The 14,814-nt window shown below is 37.7% G+C and overlaps 1 pseudogene; it reads left to right on the forward strand.

Annotated features, from left to right (window-relative positions):
* Positions 1 to 894: 894 nt before the first annotated feature.
* Positions 895 to 14,306, forward strand: LOC128048907 (killer cell lectin-like receptor subfamily B member 1; annotated as a pseudogene).
* Positions 14,307 to 14,814: the final 508 nt, after the last annotated feature.

The raw sequence follows: 14,814 nt of genomic DNA on the forward strand, positions 1-14,814 counted from the left end.
TTCCATGTGGTCATAGTCATGCTGCATAACTTGAAATTAAACTTCAGTGCACAGCATTCTTTTTTTTTTTTTTAATTTTTTTTTCTTTACAATACTGTATTGGTTTTGCCATACATCAACATGAATCCACCACAGGTGTACATAAGTTCCCATGTACAGAACAGACTTTTTGACTCTGTGGGAGAGGGAGAGTGCGGGATGATTTGGGAGAATGGCATTGAAACACAGCATTCTTTTAAGCTAAGAAGAGTCTGGATGTTTGGCTCTTTGTTTTCTCTCTTCTATTACTAGTGGCCTTTTGCACATTTACAGCTTCATTTCCCACATTTCACATTCTTGAGGGGCGAGGACAAATATTTAAAGAAGATTTTAGAGGTTTTGAAAGGTGTGCTGCAGGGTTTTGGTTTGGTTTGGTTTTTGCATTAGTGTTTATGTTTTACAACCTTGTATTAAATATTATTTATCTTAATTCTAACTTTTTTGAGCCAAATTAGAGTGTTTCATTTCCTTCACTCTGGTCCCAGCACAGAGAAAGGTATTCAAAATGGATGGCTATGAAGACAATAGTAAACCTTCTTAGAATTTGTCAAACAGGCCAGTTAATTAAAGAAAGTAGATATTGGGGTGTCCAAAAAATTTGTTTGCATTTTAACTCAAATGAACTTTTTCGCTATCCCAATATCACATGTCTAAGTATGCTTGACACCCAGTAAGTGGGTTTTCTCACTAATTCATAGAAAACCCACAGCTGTGTGGGTAGATGTGGGTAGGTGATAACATAGGAAGACAAGAGAGCTTTTCAAGAATGGGCACTTCTTTTAGCTGATCTTGCCTCATAGAACTTAGAGTTTTTTTTCTTTTATACAACATTAGTGCAACATTCTGCCATTTGCAATGGACAATCAGTCGATCCATGTAAATTCAACCCTACCCAGGGATTCTGCCATTGAAAGGTCATCACCCTCTTCTCTTCGTCAGAGGAAGTGACTTTAATTTTCCGTCTGGCATTGGTATATCTTCCAATACTTAGATTTTTCGCTTAAATTTGTGGTTTTAAATCATGACTTTGAAGATGAGCAGCAGTCATATGCTAATGTTAAATAGATATAGCAGGGCCTGTCTATAGGTAATCACAGATATGGGAAAAAAACCCACATCTTGTAGGTTTGTTTTTTATCAAGATAATTTTGTGAAAAGTAAACCTCACTCTTCTCACTGAACCTCGGCAAAAAGATTCTTTAGGAAATGTTTTACATCTATGAACATATGAACAAAGAAGTATTTTTCTTTGTCTTGTTGGTTTTTTTGCTTCACCATGCACGATGCATGATCTTTGTTCCCAGACCACGGTTCAAATCTATGCTCCCTGCAGTGGAAGCTTGGAGGCTTAACCACTGAACCACCAGAAAGTCCCCTTTTGTTTTTTAGTTTGTTTGTTTTTTAACAAAGGAGTATGTTTAGAGATACTTTACTTCCTTACTGTAATACTAACCTACTTTATTCCAAATTCCTTTATGTAATTACCGTTAGTTCCAATGCATTTGCATCCATGATGTTCCCTTCAAAACACTGGAGGGTAGTCTTAATGATTGACATCTTTCACTCTATAAAAGGAAGGGAAAAACTGTTCTGAAAAAAATGATATTCAAGATCAAAGACTTGAATATAATCACAATCTGATGATTTTTAAATTAAAATGTGTATCAGTTTAGAAGGAGGTAAGCCACAGGACATGGGAGAATATCACTGATGAAACTACTTGACATTTGTTGAAGCTGGCAATTTTGTGTGTGTGTGATCTAGTATTTTGAGTGAAGGAGATAGGGATTCTAACATGAGGTAATGGATTCCATGGGTTGGGGATGGATGAAAAGAAACTAGAAACTAAGAAGAAAAATGTATAATATTATCATAATATAGGACTGCCTTCTGATATCAAACCAAATTTTCTAATATTGCAATTTTTATCCCACGTGATATTCATTTCATAGTGTACTTAGCACATGGGTTGTATCTTTTTAAGATCACTTGGTATAATTTGTAACTGTTAAATTATCAACATTCTAAATTGGAGATTGAAAAGTCTTAGGGTTACAAAAGAATTTGATGATCCTTTCATATGGGGTAATGGAAATTTGGGGAATTTTGATAACTACAATGAGAGTTTGATTAAGCTACGGGTATTTTTTGATGTGAAAGAGCAAGGCTTTCTGTTCCCTATTCAAATCAAGCAAAAGTGGAAGAAAGGAGGATGGTGTTGAAAGGACATTTTGGAGAATGAGTATACAGGAAGATGGCAAGCTTTTCCTCAAAAGCTACTATCTATGATCCCAAATCAATGGGGCCAGAAAATATGTCTCTTTTGATTGCAATCATTATTCCACAACATATCATTCTAAAAGTAAATATGAAAAACAAAATAGGATAAAGTCAGAACAAAATGCGTGATTATAAAACACTTGACTCAAAAAAATACATAACCTAAAAATTGAGAATTATGTATTTGGTGACTTTACTGAGGACTATAGCCAAGAAGGTAGCCTCTTGGATAACTCTAAGGAACTTTCCCCAAAGGTGACGGAGGAGCCAGGATTTATAGGAGTTTTTGCTTAAAACAAAATGAAAAACATGTAGTTGACTATCAAAAGATGACTGCTGATCACAAAAACAGATATCTCAAGTTCATGATTTTAGTGCTTTTCTACATGTGGGGAGACACAAGAAATCAATCATTCTTATTGAAACCAATCATCCACATGTATTTTAAATACCCAGGCTTTTATCCTGTTTTTCCTCTATCCTGAATTTCCCTCAGGCTTCACCATCAGGGCAGCTGCCCGGGTTGATGGCTTTATGGTCGCAACATCTCTTGTTTCTTGAAATGGCAGGTGACATTCTTTCTCCGCACATTGACCTGGTATTACAGTTATTGTGAAACTACCCCTGAGCTCTTTGGCTGAACTGTTCAGGCTGTGGGAACTGTGGGATAGTGATTATATTTAAGACATTCAGGAAAACCAGACAGAGAGGTGAGTTGTGACTTATTTAGTTTATAATTTCTTATAAAAGTAGATAAGTGTTGGCAAAATGCCTCTAGTGTTTATCTTTTCATCCAAACATAAGCACCTGAGACAGATGTGCCCTGGTGCCGGGGCAACTGTAAGTGAACAAAATAGTGAAAAAATATTTTCTATTCTTGTGTTTATATTATACTGCTAGGAAGACATACATATAAATCAATAAGTATATTATGTCTTAGATGCTATGAAATGCAAAAGAGAAAATTTTATATGTATTTACATTTCCACCCCCTTGGCCTCTGGCTTGTTTATTTTAGCTGCACTGGGTCTTTGTTGCTGCATGCAGCCTTTCTCTGGTTGTGGTGAGGGGGGCTACTCTTCACTTGCAATGCGTGGCCTTCTCACTGTGGCGGCTTCTCTTGTTGTGGAGCATGGACTTAGTTGTGCTGTGGCACGTGAAATCTTCCTGGACAACAGATCCAATGCCAGGCCCTGCATTGGCAGGCAAATTCTTAACCACTGGGCCACCAGGGAAGTCTTCAGAATCCTACGTTAAGATGATTGGTAAATGTTCTCTCCTGCCCTAGCCCTCATCCGAAATCTAGCTCTTTCTTATGTGATCCTAACAACCTTTGCGTTTTGTACCAAATGAACTCAACGGAGTTAACCTGGTACATTTTCTTAACCTCTCAGATGTTTGTCGGAGTCCATGTCAGCATAGATTTGCTTGGAAACTTGGATGTGCTGGGATTATTCTTCTTGCCTTGACTCTGATTGGGTTAAAAATGTCAGGTAAGTGGTACAAGATCATTTATTTTTATTTTTCTACTTATTCTACTTGTACCATCAATATGACTACCCCAAACTTACTGGAAGACCAATGAAATAAAAAGAGTCACAAAACAGTGCTCTATTAGTGCTCAGCCCATATTTATTCTGCAAGCTTTGCCTCGGGTATTACTCTTTCTAATTGTTCGAAGTCATCGCAAGAGATTTCACATGTGCTCCAGGAATTTTTTTTAAATTGTAATTACGATAAAAGGGTGACAATAATGAAGAAAATTTCCAATTATTCACAGATTTTTTATTTTAAAATATATTTTATGTACTACATCAAAATATTTCAACACAAAGTAATACAAAAATTATTGATCTATTTTACATTCTTTTTACAGATTGTTTTAGATCTTTGAAATCTAGTGTGTATGTTTTCTATCTACAGTACATTTCAAATTAGCCACTAATATTAATAACCTCAGATATGCAGACGACACCACCCTTATGGCAGAAAATGAAGAGGAACTAAAAAGCCTCTTGATGAAAGTGAAAGAGGAGAGTGAAAAAGTTGGCTTAAATCTCAACATTCAGAAAAGTAAGATCATGGCATCTGATCCCATCACTTCATTGGAAATAGATGTGGAAACGGTGGAAACAGTGTCAGGCTTTGTTATTGGGGGCTCCAAAATCACTGCAGATGGTGATTGCAGCCATGAAATTAAAGACGCTTACTCCTTGGAAGGAAACTTAGGACCAACCTAGATAGCATATTAAGAAGCAGGGATATTACTTTGCCAACAAAGGTCCATCTAGTCAAAGCTATGGTTTTTCCAGTAGTCATGTATGAACGCGAGAGTTGGACTGTAAAGAAAGCTGAGCGCTGAAGAATTGATGCTTTTCAACTGTGGTGTTGGAGAAGACTCTTGAGAGTCCCTTGGGCTGCAAGGAGGTCCAACCAGTCCATCCTAAAGGGGATCAGTCCTGGATGTTTTTTGAAAGGACTGATGCTGAAGCTGAAACTCCAATTATTTGGCCACCTCATGGAAAGAGTTGATCTTTGGAAAAGACTCTGATGCTGGGAGGGATTGGGGGCAGGAGGAGAAGGGGACGACAGAGGATGAGATGGCTGGATGGCATCACTGACCTGATGGACTTGAGTTTGAGTGACCTCCAGGAGTTGGTGATGGACAGGGAGGCCTGGCATGCTGTGATTCAAGGGGTTGCAAAGAGTCGGACACGACTGAGCGACTGAACTGAACTGAACTGATTCATCAGAAATACTTGATTTGTATTTAGATTTTGTAAAGCTTACAGTTTTTAAGTCGTTATTGAACTTGTTACAATATTGCTTCAGTTGTTCCTATGTTCTGGGTTTTTGTTTGTTTTTGTTCTTTGTTTTTGGCCAAGACGCTTGTGGGATCTCAGCTTTCCAACCAGGGATCATACCTATTCCCCATGCACTGGAAGGCAGGCTTAACACTGGATGGCTTAGGAACTCTCTGTACTTTCTTAAGTGCCTACGAAATTTCAGATTGTCCTGGACAATGTCTCACATAGGATAGGCACAATTATACTCATTCTGAAGATGGAGCATGCAGACAACAGTGGAAGCAATTTGAAAGTTTAAGTAACACTGGGTTACTGAAAGCAAGTAAAAACATGTGAAAGTGAAAGTCGCTCAGCGGTGTGTGACTCTTTGCAACCCCATGGACTATACAGTCCATGGAATTCTCCAGGTCAGAATACTGGAATGGGTAGCCTTTTCCTTCTCCAGGGGCTCTTGGATTCTTTGCCAGCTGAGCCACAGGGAAGCCCAAGAATACTGGAGTAGGTATCCTACCCCTTCTCCAGCGGATCTTCGTGACCCAGGAATCCAACCAGGGCCCCCTGCATTGCAGGCTGATAAGCAAGCAAAGAAAGTTTCAGTCAATAAGTAAAGCCTTATTTATAGTAGAAGCAAGTAACTCAATCTTTCTGTGGGTTTACTTGCTATGTGTTTGTTTACAGTGTCTTCTAAATGCACTCTCTGTTACTACATTGCTATTACTTTGATCTTCTGTTCATTTCAAGCTTGTTGAAATCATTTCCGGAAGTGATAAATATAGTGTATCCATTTCACTGCAGCTTTTAGCATTAATCTTTTTAATAGTTTCTCTTTATTTACCAGTGATATCCTTAATACTAAACTCACCAAAGGAAAAAAGCAGTGTGGATTCCCAAGAAAACAGGAAGGAAACAACAGGTCTGTTTTTTGCCTTGAATTTCCTAAGAATAATGGCTAAAATTTAATAGATATTATTGCCTTATCTTAGTTAAGACTAGTAACAACCAATACATTATGATAGTATTATCACTCTGATTTTACCTTTGACAAAACTGAGACATGGAAAGCTTAAGCCACTCATCAGAGTCATACAAGTCCTACAAGGTGACACTGAGACTTTGGTGGTCTATATTCAGAGTCTATGATCTTAACCAGATAATACTGTCTTAATGAATACTCCTTCCAGGAGAGTCAAGAATTAACTAATAGTCAAAAACCAAGCTATATTCAAATATTCATTTACATGGGCTATTTGGTGATTTCAATGAATATGTCAAGCAGTTAACTTTTGCCTGAAGTTAATTAATGAAACACAAATGTGAAATGAATTATTTAAATTTATTGTATTAATCATTAAGACATTGATCATGTTCTTATAGTTTATAAGTATTGTGTTTTAATACACTAGTGATGAGTGACTGCAGCGGAAAGTGATCATTTATTATTTACCTTGTACAGAACAGAAATGTTAAGAAACTTGGGAAATCCTTCTAGGAAATGTTATTCAATAGATCCTGTTAATAATCCATCCCCAAGAAGAAGAAATGCAAAAAACAATGGACTGATTCCAATTTGGGAAAGGAGTACATCAAGGCTGTGTGTTGTCACTCTGCTTATTTAACTTATGTGCAGAGTACATCATGTGAAATGCCGGGCTAGATGAAGCACAAGCTGGAATCAAGATTACCAGGAGAGATATCAATAATCTTAGATATGCAGATGACGCCACCCTCATGGCAAAAAGTGAAGAAGAACTAAAGAGCCTCTTGATGAAAGTGAAAGAGGAGAGTGAAAAAGTGGGCTTAAAACTCAACATTCAAAAAATGAAGATCATGGCATCTGGTCCCATCACTTCATGGCAAATGAATGGGGAAACAATGGGAACAGTGACAGACTTTATTTCCTAGGGCTCCCAAATCACTGCAGATGGTGTTATAACCATGAAATTAAAAGACATGTGCTCCTTGGAAGAAAAGCTGTGACCAACCTAGACAGCATATTAAAAATCCGAGACATTACTTTGCCAACAGAGGTCCTTCTAGTCAAAGCTATGGTTTTCCCAGTAGTCTTGTATGGATGTGAGACTCGGACCATAAACATAGCTGAGTGCTGAAGAATTGATGTTTTTGAACTGCGGTGTTGGAGAAGACTCCTGAGAATCTCTTGGACTGCAAGGAGATCAAACCAATCAATCCTAAAGGAACTCAGTCCTGACTATTCACTGCAAAGACTGATGCTGAAGCTGAAGCTCCAATACTTTGGCCACATAATGCAAAGAGCTGACTCATTGGAAAAGACCCTGATGTTGGGAAAGATTAAAGGCTGGAGGTAGAAGGGGATGACAGAGGTTGAGATGCTTGGATGGCATCACTGACTCGATGGACATGAGTTTGAGCTAGCTCTGGGAGTTGGTGTTGGACAAGGAAGCTCCATGCTGCAATCCATGGGTTTACAGAGTCGGACAAGACTGAGTAACTGAGTTGAACTGAATATTCAAATATATAATTTAGCATTACAAATTTATAATTTTTCTTCATGGTATTTGCCATTAACTTATGAATTATTATTTGCTTTCACGTTATATTGTTTCAAGTGTATTTTTTAGAAGATTTTGATATTGTTGTCCATGGAGTAGAAAGAGCACTGGTGAGGAATTTAAGGAATCCTAGAAAGAGTTTTGTCTCTATCACCATCTGCTTGTGTGGACTTGAATAAGTTATTCTCTCTGTTAGTGTTTTAACGGGTCACTATTCTTCAAATCTTAGTAACAGAATGAACAATGGTCTCAAAAGCTTCACAGTTATATTAAATTCTAAATACATAATTGTCCTCACAGCGATGAGCAAAGTCTTTCCTGAATTTATGACGACTAGTGCATGCGTGGTTAGTGTTAGTGGGGTGGGGACAGGTTAGAAACATAACATTTATTTCTTCTTCCTCTTTCTTACTTAATTGCTCCCCTTCTTTCTTACTTTAGAGACCAGTTCTGTTAATGTGCCCAATGCCTTGGCAACAAATCCGAGATAAATGCTTGTATTTTCATGAAGCTTTCAAACCTTGGAATGACAGTCTAGCTGACTGTTCCACAAGAGAATCCAGTCTGCTGCTTATTCAAGATAAGGAAGAACTGGTAAATAATTGACTAAAATACTTTAATACAACTTAGCACTGACTTCTAGCCATGTCAAGATCTTTGTGCTTTAGCCTTAAGGGTTCTATGCAGATGAAAATATCAACCTTGACTTCAAGAAGCTCACAATCTGAGAGACTAAATAGACATGTAAACAAAATAAATATAATTTAATGAGTACAACAATATAAACATAAACATTTGTGTATATTAATATATAAATGAACAAATAGAAATATCACAAATAAGAATTAATTAACGCCAACAGGGAGTCAGGAAAGGCCTCATAGAAGAGGTAATACTTGGACTGGGTTTCAGAGGATGAGCATAAGAATGCAAACCAGCAACAGATAAACAGATTCAATATTCAGTCATTTCTTCTCTTTCATTTACAGAGACTCATATAAAACCTGATAAATGAAAAAGGAATGCTGTTTTGGGTTGGATTAAATTTTACATTACCAGAGAAGATATGGAAGTGGATAAATGGATCCTTTTTAAACTCTAATATGTGAGTACTAGATAAGCTAACTTTAATATTCAATTTACAGCATTTACATCAATTGGCAAGATAGTAACATCGTTATTGAAGACTGAGATTTATAGTTAATAGCCTGAGAAGAAGAATGTTTCTGAAGTTGGTTAAAAAGTTCTATATATGTCCGATGCAGGATACAGCATGCTTGGGGCTGGTGCACGGTGATGACCCAGAGAGATGTTATGGGGAGGGAGGTGGGAGGGGGGTTCATGTTTGGGAACGCATGTACACCCGTGGTGGATTCATGTCAATGTATGGCAAAACCAATACAGTATTGTAAAGTAAAATAAAGTAAAAATAAAAATTAAAAAAAAAAGTTATATATATGAAAACACCAACTCTTTGTTACAACATATATTTTATCTGAAATGGAGTTTCAGGAGACAAGGAATAGATTAATTCCTTTGGGAGGGACACACAAAAAAAAGTTTTTCAGAGAATAAAATTTTAAAATAAAGATTTTTCTAGCTAGAAGATACTGACACAAAGAATTGTTAAATAGTTATTCAACCTGTGGGACCACATACCTTAGTGGGCCATGCTGGAACGATAAATATGAGAAGAAAAATATAGCACGTATCAGAGTATGTGAAATCCAGATATTTGGGAACTAGCCAAATGGTGAGAAATATTGGAGCCTATTGTAACCAGTAGTGTAGAAAAAGAGTTCTTTGAGGAGATGTAATAAACCTGCATAAGCCACAACAGAGCTATTTGCCATTTCTTTTTCTTCCATTGTATTGATTTATTTTTGTCTGTGCTGGGTCTTCATTGCTGCTCAGAGTTTTCTTTAGTGGCTCAGAGTGGGGGCCACTCTCTAGCTGTGGTGTGCGGGCTTCTCACTGTGGTAGCTGCTCTTGTTGCAGAGCACAGCTTCTAGGGCACTTGGGCTTCAGCAGTTGCAGGGTACGGGCTTTAGAGCACAGACACGACAGTTGTCCTGCACAGGATTAGTTGCTCCACAGCATGTAGGATCTTCCCAGATTAGGGATCGAACCTGTGTCTCCTGCTTCGGCAGGTGGCTTCTTCACTGAGTCGTCGGGAAGCCCTTGCAATTTCTTTCTGGTTGTCTCACTATAGTCTCGTATTGCCAGATGGCCAGGATAACCGTGAGGGTTTTAGGATTGATGTTACAAATTAAATTACAAATCTTTAACGGACTTCATCTTTTTTGTACATCAAAGGGCAGGACACTATTTTTCCCTAGAAAGTGAAAGTGTTCAGGCATCCAACCTAATTTCTGAAAAGAACTTTTGTTGAGTTTTCCAGAACAGACGACATTGTGTTATGCTTTTTTGAGTCTGCAAAAGATTTATTGACATTTGTATAAATTACAGTTAAAATCAATTCTTTTTCTCATTCAAAACACCAAGACATTGAAGGTTAAGACCCAGGAGCATATTCAAGTTTATCCAAAATATAGTAATACTTTATTGTGTGGAAAGTTACCAAACATTGAGATATGTTGGTTTAATGACCAAGTTTTCATTTGTTTGACTCATTCTAAAATACAGTATTTTTTTAAGTGCAGTACTTTAAAATTAATATAATCTTTTTATTTTACTTTACAATACTGTATTGGTTTTGCCGTACATGAATATTATTTTTAAATAAAGTGTTCTGGACTAGAATAAACGTATTAAAAGGCAAAAGTATTTTGTTAAATAAAATCTATTCTGAATTTTTATTTGTTTTATAGGGACTATTTTCTATACTTCATTGACATATAAATGCAACTCTGATATTAGCTTACTTTTATTTCTTTGTCATTACAAAAGATTAATTTTGGTTACATATGTGTATGTTTCTTACTGGGGTATTATGTTTATTTTATAAAGGTTTATTATAAAATTGGAAAACTCTGAGGTGTATGACAAGAAATACAGGCATAGTTGATAGATTAAATTAAATTAAATTCTCTTCTATTCTGAAGAGTAAAGTAATGGTTTTATTAAGACTGTGATCAGGTAAATCTGGAAGGTATCATATGATAGTAAAATAGCCGCAGTTAGACACTGCTTTTATTTAGTGTCCTAAACTAGACAGCATATTATAAAGTAGAGACATTACTTTACCAACAAATGTCCATCTAGTCAAAGCTATATCTTTCCAGTAGTCATGTATGGATGTGAGAGTTGGACTATAAAGAAAGCTGAGTGCAGAAGAATTGATGCCTTTGAACTGTGGTGTTGGAGAAGACTCCTGAGAATCCCTTGGTCTGCAAGGAGATCCAACTAATCTACCCTAAAGGAAATCAGTCCTGAATATTCATTGGAAGGACTGATGCTAAACCTGAAACTCCAAAATTTTGTCCACCTGATGTGAAGAATTGACTCATTTGAAAAGACCCTGATGCTGGGAAAGATAGAAGGAAGGAGGAGAAGGGGACAACAGAGGATGAGATGGTTGGATGGCATCACCAACTCAGCGGACATGAGTTTGAGTAAACTCCGGGAGTTGATGATGAACAGGGAGGCCTGGTGTACTGCAGTCCATGGGGTCACAAAGAGTCGGACATGACTGAGCAACTGAACTGAATTGAACTGAACCCTGGTTTTCAAGTAAAGTAAAAGATAGAATGATAATAATTTTTTTCACAGGACTGCTTGGGGATTAAAGAAGTTAACACTAAAGAACTAGGCAGAGATCTGGTCAAAGCGAGCCTAGGAAGTCAGAAAGGGCCTTTTGGAAACGAGCTTGGTCAGTTGAGCATTAAAAAAGTTATCTTGAAAGTTGAAGGGGCCAGAAAGGTGAAAGAGATAAAATAGCAAAAGAGACTTTTGCTATTACTCTCTTGAAAGAAATGCTGATGTGACTAGACTGTCAGGCACTAGGAGGGAATTAAGGTGAACTTCTCAGGGCCAAGGGGTTTTATGAAGAAATGGAACAAAGGAACAAAGAAAATCTGTGATGGAGCCCTGCCCACCGTACCCCTTCACTTTCAATTTAGGACAAACAGGTGAATGTCTCGTGCATACCCCATCCTGGCGTGCCAGTTCTGTGTTGCCATCCCATTCTTTGACTGCTACTCACACCACATCTGCAATGAGCCACAACACTCCTGCATCTTTGGAACTAAGAGAACATTGATCAGAGCAGACACTCGTGAACTGTTTGGAACGGGAAAAAAGGAATCTTCCACTACATACAACATGAACTGAGCCTCCTTTTCGGGCCACATTCAAATTCTGCAGACCCTGTGTGTCTATACGTAATTAACTACATTTCCTGAGCACATATTCTGTTTAAGTCTGATCACACTTCTATAGGTATCATCTCAATGCCTCCCCAAATACTAGGTCGTTATATCCTAAATATTTAAGAAAATAAATAAAAATAAAAATTAAAAAAAAGAAAATGAAAGTTCCATGAAAGCAATATGTTTTTCATGTGATATGTTAATCGGAGATTCAGTTTCCAATTTCCAAAGCTCATTTTGTATATATCATGATGACATTTCTGTTTAGAATGCTTCGCTTCCAGTGAAGATGAACTTGCAAGTTCCAGATGTTTATATGAGCTTTCTCTTAAAAGTTTATATTTATGACTGACTGTGTAGTGATCACTGTTCAGTTGCTAAGTCATGTCCAATCCTTTGTGACCCCCATAGACTGCAGCTCTCCAGGTTCCTCTGTCCTCCAGTGTCTCCCAGTTTGCTCAAATTCATGTCCATTTGAGTCAGTGATGCTATCTAACCATCTCTTCCTCTGCCTCCCCCTTCTCCTTTGGCCTCAGTCTTTCCCAGCATCAGGGTCTTTTCCAATGAGTTGGCTTTTCCCATCAGGTGGTCAAAATATTGGCGCATCAGTCCTTCCAAAGCTTCAGCATCAGTCCTTCCAAGGAATATTCAGGGTTGATATCTTTTAGGATTGACTGGCCTGATTTGCATGCAGTCCAAGGGACTCTCAAGAATCTTCTCCAGCACCACGATTTGAAAGCATCAATTCTTTGGCACTTACTCTCTTTATGGTATAAATTTCACATCAGTCATGAGTAATGGAAAAGCCATAGCTTTGACTATACTGACATTTGCTGGCAAAGTGATGTCTTTGCTTTTGAATATGCTGTCTAGGTTTGTCATAGCTTTCCTTCCAAGGAGCAAGTGAAAAAAAATGAAACTGTTAGTCCCTCAGTCCTGTCTGACTCTTTCCCACCCTATGGACTGTACCCTGCCAGGTTCCTACGTCCACAGAAATGGAATTTCTCTGGACAAGAATACTGGAGTGATGGGAATGCAAACTAGTACAGCCACTATGGAGAACAGTGTGGAGATTCCTTAAAAAATTGCAAATAGAACTGCCTTATGACCCAGCAATCCCACTGCTGGGCATACACACCGAGGAAACCAGAATTGAAAGAGACACATGTACCCCAATGTTCATCGCAGCACTGTTTATAATAGCCAAGACATGGAAACAACCTAGATGTCCATCAGCAGATGAATGGATAAGAAAGCTGTGGTACATATACACAATGGAGTATTACTCAGCTGTTAAAAAGAATTCATTTGAGTCAGTTCTGATGAGATGGATGAAACTGGAGCCGATTATACAGAGTGAAGTAAGCCAGAAAGAAAAACACCAATACAGTATACTAACACATATATATGGAATTTAGAAAGATGGCAATGACGACCCTGTATGCAAGACAGCAAAAAAGACACAGATGTGTATAACGGACTTTTGGACTCAGAGGGAGAGGGAGAGGGTGGGATTATTTGGGAGAATGGCATTGAAACATGTATACTATCATGTAAGAATCGAATCACCAGTCTATGTCCGATGCAGGATACAGCATGCTTGGGGCTGGTGCACGGTGATGACCCAGAGAGATGTTATGGGGAGGGAGGTGGGAGGGGGGTTCATGTTTGGGAACGCATGTACACCCGTGGTGGATTCATGTCAATGTATGGTGAAACCAATACAGTATTGTAAAGTAAAATAAAGTAAAAATAAAAATTTTTTTAAAAAAAGAATACTGGAGTGGGTAGCCATTCCCAGTAGCAAGTGTCTTTTAATTTCAGGGCTTTAGTCATTGTCTGCAGAGATTTTGAAGCCCAAGCAAACAAAGTCTGTCACTGCTTGCATTTTTTCCCCTTCTATTTGCCATGAAGTGATAGAACTGGATGCTAAAATCTTAGCTTTTGAATGTTGAGTTTCAAGCCAGCTTTTTCACTCTCCTCTTTCACCCTCTTTCAGAGGCTTTTTAGTTCCTCTTCACTTTCTGCCATAGACTGTTTACTTAGCCAATGCTTAATAACTGAGCATCTCATTGTTTCCTGAAAGTTACAGAAAATACTGGCTGGATGAGGAGAATTATGTGAGAAAATCATGAACTCTAAAGAGAGTCTTTTCTTTTGCTCCACAGATTACAGTTTCTGGTGATTCTAAAGAAGATAGCTGCATTTGCATATCGAAGACACAATTTATTTCTGAAACCTGTGCTGCAGAAAATAGACGGATCTGCCAAAAAGAACTAATACATGTCAGAAATAAAGTAGTATGTTCTTCCAGTTGACTAGCCATCCCCCTCCATCTCTTTCATTTCCACTTCAGATTTCTGTCATTTTAACTGTATATATTATCATAGTGGCTCCATGCACATTTTGTGAACACACACTGCGAATTCTAATTTTTGTGAATTTTACAAAAGTTCATGTCTAAGCCCTTTATTGAATAACTGAGAAAACTATACCTAAAGAAAAGATGTCTCAGGGCATGTTGAGAAAACATATACCTAAAGAAAAGATGTCTCAGGGCTTGTGCCCAGGAGTCGGATCACTGTATCATATGATAGTTCTATTTTTAATTTTTTATAGAACTGCCATACCATTCTCCATAGTGGCTGTATCAATTTACATTCCCACCAATAGTGTAGGAGCGTTCCCTTTCCTCCACACCCTCTCCAGCATTTCTTGTTTGTAGATTTTTTTCATGATGGTCATTCTGACGGATGTGTTAGCTTTGACATAAATACACGACCATATGTAAAGTGGATAGCTAGTGGGAAGCTGCTATATAGCACA

Source organism: Budorcas taxicolor, chromosome 5 (genome assembly GCF_023091745.1).
Source record: "Budorcas taxicolor isolate Tak-1 chromosome 5, Takin1.1, whole genome shotgun sequence".
Taxonomy (NCBI): Eukaryota; Metazoa; Chordata; class Mammalia; order Artiodactyla; family Bovidae; genus Budorcas; species Budorcas taxicolor.